Here is an 11531-nt window from a genome sequence, read left to right on the forward strand (position 1 = left end):
CCCCATTCTTCCCCCCAATGTATCTTGTGTAATTTATTCTTGTTACAACTCATCCCCCTTCATCTGCCCATAAACTGCAGTCATGATATTTCATGATATTGCAGGCACCATATAATTTACAAACGGCCTCGCATACCTAAAGGTCTGTTTAGAAAGAAAGAATAAATTGTTGCAGAGGAAGCTCAGTGAAACAAGTGGAATCGGGAAGTTTCATTAGAGACAGCTCAAAGAAAGAGATTTCTATAGTGGTAGTTTCTTAGACAAGGAGCAACCACTTGCAGGGGGAAATAAAGCATGCAGCTATTTTGTGTTCCTAATTAAATTGTTTGCTGCTAGTGGCAAAACAAAATCCACCACTATTAAACAGACAACATCAAGGTAACCAGCATTGGCATACTAAATATATTTCAGTGCAAAGATTAATAAGAACCATTCTCTAAGACAAAGAACTGCAAACCTACACAAACAAATAAATGCATTGCATATCTTTGAAGTACTTTTTGTATATGAGAGGTCTGCCTTAAATGTTGAAATCAGTAAAAGCCTAGAATTCACAGAAGGCAACATTTTTAACCTGCCCCACTATATCCAGGTGTCAAGGCGATTCTGCATAGTCCGTAATTCTGCAAGCTGCAGAACAAGAATCCACTTTCTCTCCCCATGCCTTGATGTACAGTTCCTATTAAATGTAACAAGACTTACAAACCATAAGAGAAAAAAACCATAACTGTCTCCTCTACTACATTACTATTGTGAACTGAATTTTCTATTTTTGCTGCCTGGGCTTTGAGAGAAAATAACCGCATGATCTCTAACGATACTAGAAAAATAAACATCTTCATTAACTGTAGGCTCCTCCTTTTTGTCTTCTGTTTGGGGGTCATGCAATGCTAGTGTTAGTTTAAAATTTGTAAATTTATAATTTTAAAGAAACGGGTAGAACTGCCCTGAGAGAATTTCTCTGGCAAAGATGCAGTTCTTGAACAGATGATTTTCTATTCATATTATAAACGAGAAATAATGAACAAATAATGGTGAGGTGTAAACGTCATTTAGAGATTCCTATTTTAAGACACATTCAGGTACTGTAAGAGTTAAATAGTTCTCCATCCCCTTAAAATTGCAGAATCAAGTTGCAGTGGTGGTGGTGGAGGGGGAGAATGTTGTTCCTTACAAAGGTTTACTTCCTAATGCTGCTGCCTGATTTCTATGTTCAGATAAGTGTTAAGCACCCCCCCTCAAAATCAAGCAAATACACAACAAAAAAAACTCACATTAACATAGAAACCCCCTGGTGCTTAAAGATGAAACTCATGACAGGATCTCACACACTCTCAAGTCTGGTGTCATTTTTCTTTAATATAAGGGATGAGTAAGATAGGGTTGAGAAATGTGGTCTCTGCTGGCAGAAAGGAGAACAGGATCATCTACTTTAAAAATGCATTATAAGCCTATATAATAACTTCAGAAACCTTGATGTGATTGAAGGTTAGTAAATTTTAGGAGATCTCTCTTTAAAATGGTTTCATACTATTCTTTGATAAGCCACTATGTCTTGCCAGCTCAGTATGCTAATGGGGGCTGGTATTTTTCCTAGCTGAGCAAATGACATCACACAAGTTGCATACACAATGGCAAATAGAGGCATGGGTATCAGTGGTCAGGGGAAGAATGCCATCATGCAAAGCTCCCTCTGGCTAGACAGCTTGCATTTTCTGGGTGTTGGCTATTTATCTGAATTTAAAGAAAGTCATTCTCTTTCTTTGAGAGTCTGGAAGTTAACATAGGGTTGCTTTCTTCTTCGCATGAGAAATATGATTGTAAATATCACTTCCCTCTGCATTCATGAAATGTTGATATTAAGAACATATTTCGTGATCCACACACATCTACATCTTGGTTTGTTAGCTGCTTCACAGTTAAAATATGTTCACAAAGATGTAGACAGATAATTCAATGGGATGGTTTAATAATCAGCCCTGTGTGTGTGCTATTCAAAGACATAGTACTTAGGAAATACAGTATATTCCTGTTTTCCTAAGAAAATTAGGGAGTGTGTTTAATTAATGCCAAAATTAGTAGAATTCCTATGGAAGTACTTATGACATCCACATGAATACCAAATGAGTTCATTATGATCTGTGTTATTACAATGAATACCAAATGAATTAATAATGCTAGAACACTCAAAATGAAGTGTTACCAAGTGTTGTGGTATAACAAATACAGTTAAATATTATGTGATTAAAGTTATTATAAGCTGAGTCTCAATCAAAAGAAAGCAAAATTTCATCTCTATTGCAGGGAGTGAAGAGTGGAATCAAACTGTTGTTTCTAAGGGTTGTGATTCTTAACTTTGAGAAGTCCCTTAAAGTCTTTCTCAAAATACTATAATCATTTAAATTACCCTGCTTCAAAGTGGCAGAGGAGCTGGTTGGGGGTGGATGGAATGATGGGAGAGGGTGGAAAGTGGGTAGGTTGGTGGAGGGAGTAACAAGCCTACCTCAAGAATACAGCCAACCTGGTGGATATATGATTCTTCCATAGTTTGCATATTAAAAAATGGAGTTTTCAGTGTAATTATTCTTCTCTAATGGCAAGCTTATTAGAATAATGTTTAATATGTATTTCAAGATGGTGAATCAATGATAAATAAGAACAATTTCTTCAGATTTTAAGCTCAAGTCCTGTGTGTCAGAGGATCCATAACATTTTCAAGAAAAAAAAAATTATTTCTCATGATATATCCCAACAGGATTTGTGTAAATTATTGCCACACAGTCTGTTGTAGGAAAGCTGGACTCTATGTCTGTATTGTATTATTTATGTACTTAGATGTAATACATCGTAACAATTCGTATCTATTATAGATTTAGTAAGACATGAAGGCATAAGTGGATTTAATCAGACATGTAATTATTTTTATGCCTCCAACTCAAAAATATGGGTAAATGAATTTATGGTTATTTGGCAATCAGTGGAAATGGTCTTTATAAATGTTGAAACAGCTGCTGGCAAATATATTTGCAAAAGAAAGAAAACGGCTCTTATCTTCCAGTCGGGTAAATGATAAAGGAATTACTGTTAGCTGGAATGCAGTATCCTAGCTGTTAAATATTTGCTTCATCATCCTTAATATTACACAAACATACATTTAACATAAAAAGACCTTACATTTCTTTCCTTCTGTGATAATGGAGCACATTTTCTCATAAGAGGATTTTAAGAACACATCTGTATTTTAAAATGCCTTTTTTCCCCCCTAGGTCTGAGCAGTTGCTGTCATGCTGTTTGACTTTTACATTCCCATTTATTCTATTATTTGTGGTATCATTCCAGTTCTTGAGATAGAACACTCTCATTTAAAATAATGGGCCATCATAATGCACACACTTCTGTCAAATATGTTGATTCTGGTGTCTATTAGGATTTCTCACTGTTGCTTTCACAATGGCTTTAAGATATTTGTAAAAACTTTTCTGCCACAGAGAGTAAGTGCAATTTTTGTAGCACCTGGTTATGATTACTTCGTTGTGTTGAAATGTCTAATAAATTACACATCAGTAAATGTAGATCTTGGACAAATACCCCGAGAAAATCTAATTTTCTTGAAGTGCATCTTTTTTCATTCTTTCAAGTTTTCAGCTTAAATTTAGTACCTTTGACTGGTGAAAAATTAATAGCACCAGTACCTGAAATCTTCTCTATAACCTGTGGTGGAAAAAAAGCTTCCTAGAACCTTCTTAATGTGTCCATTATGACCCAGATGGATTACCATAGGAGGAATTATTTCATTTTTCTTGGATCAAATATAAAACAGCTATAATATATTTACATAGTACCAAAGCAGGCACACTAAAGACTCCCACACGAGGTGCTAGGACAGGCAACATAAATAAAGCTGTCATGCTCTCCACAAGGTGAGCGCGCATCTTGATTTTATGCATATGACGATTTCCAACCCTAACCGTTTGGGTGATACTCAAATAATAACACGCCACTGACTTAAAAGTCACTTGCATCCGACTTTTGTAAATCATGGGGTTCTCTTTCATTCACGTATGTTGTTTCAATGATCAGTAGCATTTCCAATAAATTATACACTGACCAGTTGGAAGAGCTTCTGCCGGTTATTGGAGCAAACTCTGCAAACCCGGGCTGTCGTCGCTGCTTAGCTCCCAGCCCCGGGCCCCGGAACGTAGCCGAGTTCCTTGGCAAACCACAGAGTGCCCTCTGTCGGTGGAAAAAGAAATACGCAACGGAAGATGCTCCAGAGGCTTCGGACCAGCAGTCGCAACACTGCAATCAATCGGTACACATTCATTTGTGATTCAAATTTTTCCTTTTAAACTACAAAAACATTAATTTAATGGATTTGAGAGAGTACAAACTATTGCAAGTTCTGAGGTATCAATAGGAATATATGTATTTAGGTATGTACACAACACAAACACTCTAGTTATTCAGTCTCTACCTACCTGGAAATGCTAGGTAAAATGACTTCTTTTTACTCTGTGCGGATACAGATTCATCTACAACGCGTGTATTTCCGTTCGAATGTTTCTGGATGAACAGAAAGCTTGCCAGGACCAATGATGATAAGTGCTCAGGATCTTTAAATTTACATAACCTTTAAAACAAATAAACAGACAGACAAAAAAACTAAAACAACTCAATAGAACACGGAAATTTCTAAGTCACTTAGGTTCGAGGATGAAGTAAACAGAAAGCAAAAACCACAGAGAACAGTCTTTAGCATTTGTGTTATCTCTGCAGGGTGAGGAAAAATGGATGGCCTGGCTTGCATTATCACTTTCAAAATAGGTTCCAGTAAGCCTTCAAAAAAAAAAAAAAAAAAAAGTAAATACAATTCAAAGGCAGATATTCATTAATGAGCCCTTACTTCACTTCTATTTCTATTTACCTTTTGTTGGGTGCTGAGGGAGATCAAATCTCACAGAAGTGGCATCCTTACATTTTAAGGCTACTTCATATGTTAATTAGTTTAGAAGCAAACATGAAGAAAAAAAAAATCCTGCTACCTCACTCCAAAATATTTGCAGTTAACATTTTTAAATGTGTAGTTTTCTTGACTAGTTTGGAGAAATACACTTTGATCATGGCTGCATGCTTCAAATGTTTCTGCCTGAGAGATTGCATTTGGGGATCTGAGGGATTTGAGTACTCCGCTAACTGCTGTTACTTAAACGTATGCATTTGTATTAGTAGAATTAACCTAATATCATGATTTCTTTGCAATTTCCATTCCTTTGTTTCAAAGGGAGACTTTTCTTCCTTTGTAATTTTCCATTTGCAAATTCTAAATGAATCTGAGAGGAAGAGAGCGAAATCTGTATGACATTGTAAATGAACAGTGTTACCAAGGAAAAAAGGAGGAAGGTTTTCAGATTTGTTGCTGGTATTGATGAAATTAATGGCTCAGTACTCTTTTTCATTTTTCTTACAGAGACTCTAATTTAATTTTTAAAGCACTATGCCAGGTTTTTTTTTTAAAAAAAAAACTTACAAATATCCTACCTCTATCCATTTGAAAGAACTTTGTTAATGTGAATTCAAAAACTGTTTACAAGATTTGTTTGCATAAGGATGAGATGTAAGCTAAGGAAATAATTTAAAACAACAGTTGGAATTCACACCTAGAGCTAATGATCTGTCGAAATGGAACTAGCAGAAGGCTCAGAGATTGTTAACATATGCAATTCAAAAAGCTCTTTGAAAACCAAAAAAAAAAAAAAAAAAAAAAATTAGTTAGTTGGCATGCCTAGGTTTCAGCTCACTGGAACCTCTGTGTTAAAGGGGAATTGCAAACAGAGGAAAATGAGATCCTATTGTATCCCAGGGTTGAGAGTAAATTTATAAGATTTCAAAGTCTTTTATCAATACTCCCTAAATATTCTTTCTTATATTGTACTCATCTTAGCTCTTATATTATCATGTGATATTTTTAAACTTTTTTCTGAATCAATTATGATCTTTTAAAATAATAAATATGATTATCTTATTTCTATTTCTTTTTTCAAACAACCAAATTATATTTAAATAGTGACAAGTAATAGGACTTAAGTGTAATAAGCACCTGATTTTTTCCATTGCTATAACAACTAAAATTTATCAAAATAGCAACATTTTGAAAATAAAAAGAAAGCTCCAGAAAATTTTTTGTTGGTTTCTACCACTTTAATTGAAACTTGAAAATAAAATAAATTTATACAGAAGTGAAATTTTTATTTTAAAAGCTAGAAATTAGCTAAACTTAAGTTATAATTTGCTTTAACATTAATAAAGAATATTTAACTTTTTAAAAATTTCCCCTTTTTCACAAGTAATTTTGTTATTTGCATGAATTGTAAAATAATCTCATGGTACCATTCAGTATTTTATAAAGCAGTTCAGTTGAAGAAATGCTAAATATTTTAGAAACAGCCCACCAGAGGGCAGTCAGCTTTTAGTCTAACATGTTTGAAATAGATAAATTTATTGATATGGTTGAATTTAAAATAAAACATCTGTTTAAATTCCATTATTTTTTGCATATAGGAGTTGAGCAAAATAATCATGAATTGAGATTGAGAAGCTATAAGGTTTCAATCATTTTCATTAAAAATCTCCAAAGAACTGATAATTGTTAACTTTTGCCCTTTAGTATGTCCTTATGCTCAGTTCTTTATTGTGATGTTTATGTTTTGTTATAACGTAAGATTAATTTTAATTTTAGATGCTATGAGGCAGTAATATTTTCAATTGAGACTTTGAGATTCTGAGAAAGAGACAAAAGTCAATTTTCTTGCCCACCTCTGTCTCTATATTCTTATTACTTCCAAAATAAGTCTCATTTGGGTTTTATTAATGAATTGTGCAAAATATTTTGTTGTACAAAATGTACAGAGAAACATAGGAACATGTGTTTGGGATCTGAAGAATCTATAGTTTGCTGCCTTAGGCAGATTCCATGGATACTAAATGTCCTTTAGCCATCTCAGTAGTTAGATATAGTGTTATCCATTTAGAAGAGAATTGAAAGAATACTAAGATCTTATTTTAAATAAACATATGTTTTATTTAAAATAAGAAAGAGCCATTGAGGTTCAGACAATATTTTGTTGCTGTTGTTGTTACTATTATTATTACAAAACTCTGCTTGTCACAATTCTGAGCCCTGGAAATAAAAGTATCCTTCTGAAGCCATAAAAGACATACAAATGATGATAATTCCTTATGAGACTTTACATGCTTTCAGACACTTGCTTATTAGGTTTTTTATAATAACTCTGCAAAGCAAAAGACCTAAGTTAAATGATCTGGTCAAGATAACAGAACTGAGACTTACATCTTCTCCTTTTCCTCTTTTAACTGACTTTGGAAATCAGAAGCCAAGGAAGAAGACATAGAGTGTGTTTTCCTTAGGATTGTTTATTTTTCTTTATTTTTTAGAGATAATTTTATTATAAAAATTACATAAGACAATACTGTGATAAGCATCGGGATTGACATGGTTAACATTATGATGTATGTGCTTCCAGATTTTAGTTATGCATACACATTGACAATAGTGTATTCACAGTTGCTATTGATTTGTACATGCTATCACATACTCTCCTCTATATATAATATAAATTTTATATATATATATATATATATATATATATATATAAATGATATCATGGCATTTTTTTCATGTCACTTCTTGTAGATAATAAGAGCTAACTTCTACTGAGTACTCACCTTGTGCTGGCACCTTTCTAAGAATTTTCCATAAGTTACTGTATTAATTCTCGTAGCATCCTTATAAAATATTAGTTACCCCATTTTTCAGAAAAGAGAAGAGTCCAATCACCAGATAACACATAGACCCCCACATCTTAATCTTTTGACTTTTTAAAGACCATTCTGGATTCCCATTTTACCATTTTACCATTCCCCATTGGTGTGTGGCTCCATGTTTCTGGAAATTACACTTCTTAGAAAGGACATTTGCAGTATACAAACTAGTTGCTTGTCTCCTCTGACAGGAACAGACACACTTCAGACCATTTTCTACTTTTCTTTTTCTGAAACTTTCTCCAAACAACCCATTCCTCAGCCTCTCTCTCCTGAAACATTACTCAGTTCTGCACTTTAGGACTTCTGAACCTATCTATTACTGCCACCAAGTCTCAGTAGCTCCAATTCAGAAGTGACACACCCAGAGTCCAAGCCTGGTCTCTGCTCTGTGTTAGGGGAGTGACTGTGGGCATTACTTAACTTCTCTAGAGTATATATTTTCTTATCAGCAAAATGAGGATAAAGTATATACCTCATAGAGCTGTTTGGAAGTCTTAAATACAATGTACCAACTACTTGACAAATAGTAAGTTCTCAATAAATGTGAAAGGGAAGTGCCCTTTACTTGATTTAGGACCTCAAGGTCACAGGTAGAGAAAGTAATGGACTTTTTTTTCTTTTTTTAAGTTCTGGGGAGAGAACCCAGGGTTTTGTGCATGCCAAGTAAGCACTCTACCACTGAGCTGTATCCCTACCCACAAACTCAAGTTACAGGGCTAGACTTCTATACCTAAGGACTTTAAGAATTCCAGGTTACATTTTCCTTATCTTGTCCCACACAGACAAAAAAAAAAAAAAAAAAAAAAAAAAAAAAAAAAAACCTGAAATATGTGAATAGGAATTTTTAGGGGAAGCAAGTTTAAAAGAAGTTCAAACAAAAATTTATTCAAGCGATTTTTTGTCGCCCAATTTAATAAAAATTTGATAGAAGAGGTTTGGGGCAGGTTAAAGCAAACCATAAAATTCTTTCCTGTCATTATTCTTTTTCTTTGATAATCTCTTGGAGTATCTATAAGTACTAAATCTTGAGACATGAAATTCCTAGAGTACCCACTTCATCCCTATGCTTAAGATTGTTTAGTCTGACCTATACCAAGATGTTAATTCCATACTTCAAATGACTTCTGCTCCAAATGTCAGGCACCTGCATTTCTTGATCCAATTCTATAAATGTCAGAATGTAAGAGAGTTTACTGATGAGTTCCTAAACATGGAATTGCCAGGTAGAGCCAGAGAGTTTAGTTAAAACATCAACATCATCCTTCTAAGTATCCATGACATGGAAATACTTCTCTGGAGAGTCAAGCTCCTTGTTATTTGTGGATGCTCAAACCAGGAAGACTGTCAGCCACCTCCCCTCAATGATCAAAGGCACAGATGAGAATTTACTGCACCAAGTAGCAGAACATAGCTGAGCACAGGGTTTAAGGTATGAGGATGAGCACCAATGGGTAATCAGCATAGGTGTTAGACAGTTGCCATTTATTCTTGAGAGATCTTTAAACCAACGCTAAAATTGACCTTTGTTTGATACTCATCCTTTGGGATGAGTATCAGATTGTATACTGCAATTGTCCTTTAGCAATGGGATCACCCTAGATGTATCTGTATATTGTTCCCAGTCACGTACATAATCAGTGAAATGAAAAAGTTTATCCTTTTGAGCTAGATAATTCTGAGTTGTCACATGCATAATCTCATGCAATTTTTTTCAAAGAGTCTTTGTTATCTGACATTTCATTCATATGGCAGTTGAGGAATAGTGAAGAGATCTGCCCCATGGTGCAACTCACAGAGTAGCAGGGCTGATAGCCAGCACCAGGTCTTTTGACTCCAAGCATGGTACTTTTCCAATGATCCTAGAGCTGCTCACCCCACAGATTTTCAAAAAGCTATATCAAATGCAAATCCTAATAGACCCCTGGGCAATGCAAGAGAGTCCCCTGTTAATGGCCTGCTTGCTTGCTCCTCCAGGGATGGTCGAAGGCACTAAAACATACATCAAAACTGACATTTATAACTCCTGTTTTTACTGCCTGCACTTCAGAAAGTGATAAGTATCAATTCAGCTACTGGTGCTTAGGGTTAAAAAAAAAAAACTGAAGTAATATGATTTGCCACACTCTTTTTTTTTTTTTTTTTTTGGTCAGTATTTTAACCCGTGGACTTAAATTGAAAATGTTTAAAAGGCTCCAAATGTCACAGTCAAGAACTGCATCCAATTATTAACCTATTAAGAAAAATAACCCTGAATGAAAGCCAAATAAAACCATAGGAGATATTCCTATAAAGTTCTCCAACTTGGTCTTTTAGTTGCAAAGTGGAAGTGCTTCCTCTTCTGATCATTCAGCATTTAAATTTTTTGTATCTTTGTTGTTTGTTTCTTTTAACTTTTCTGTACTTAGTTTTCAAGATTCTTCCCCATAAACACCTTTTTTTTTTTTTTCTTGTACTGAGGATTGAACCCAGGTCTCACCTACAAGCTAGGCAAATACACTGCCACTGAACTACATTCTCAGCCCTTTTTTAAATATATTTTTTAAGTTGTAGATGGACACAATACCTTAATTATGTTTATTTATTTTTATGTGGTGCTGAGGATCAAACCCAGTGCCTCACATGTGCCAGGCAAGCTCTCTACAGCTGAGCCACAACCCCAGTCCACTATCCTCAGCCTTTTTTTTAAAATGATTTTTTAAAAAAATAAATGACAGAGAAATGCATTACAATTCTTATTACACATATAGAGCACAATTTTTCATATCTCTGGTTGTATATGAAGTATGTTCACACAAATTTGTTTCTTCATACACGTACTTTGGATAATGATGTCCATCACATTCCAGTATCTTTGCTAACCCTGCCCCCTCCCTTTCCCTCCCACCCCTCTGCCCAATGTAGAGTTCATCTATTCCTCCCATGCTGTCCCTCCCCATCCCACTATGAGTCAGTCACCTTATATCAGAGAAAACATTCAGCATTTGATTTTGGGGGATTGGCTAACTTCACTTAACATTAACTTCTCCAACACCATCCATTTACCTGCAAATGTTATGATTTTATTCTCTTTTATTGCTGATCCTCAGCCCTTTTTACTTCTTATTTTGAGACAGTTTCTCACTAAGTTGCCCAGACTAGCCTTGAACTTGTGACCCTCTTGCCCAGTCTCTAAAGGTGCTGGGATTACAGGCATGTGCCACATCTCCCAGTTTAGTTTATAAGTTTCTAGAGCTAACTTACTTTGTCTTTTTAAGGCAAAATGAAGCAAATTTTATTCTACAAAGTATCAATCAGGGTAAGCTAAATTATAATTCAATAGAAAGTTGTCCCCAAATCTCAGTGACTTCCCATTGTAAAGGTTAATTGCTCATGTGTCCATCCCTAATTGTCAGGGAACTTTGCCTCATGAAGTCCTCACATTGAGACCTGGATGCAGAACCACCACCAGCTGGAATACAATGGTCACCATGGCTGAGGGGACACTAGCTCCTAAAGGACTTCTGGTAGTAGTTTTCCATGACCTGGTTTACCTTTGAATTCTCTAATAAGAACAAGTAACACTTATCCTACCCCACCACAAGAGGGCCAGGCAGTACAGTTCTACCTGAGCAGAAAGCCAGAAATATTCCATATCTTCTGTTCTTTGCTAATGCTGCAGGGATGATATTTGCACTTTAGAAACATTTTCT

This window comes from Urocitellus parryii, chromosome 3, assembly GCF_045843805.1.
Source record: "Urocitellus parryii isolate mUroPar1 chromosome 3, mUroPar1.hap1, whole genome shotgun sequence".
Lineage (NCBI taxonomy): Eukaryota > Metazoa > Chordata > Mammalia > Rodentia > Sciuridae > Urocitellus > Urocitellus parryii.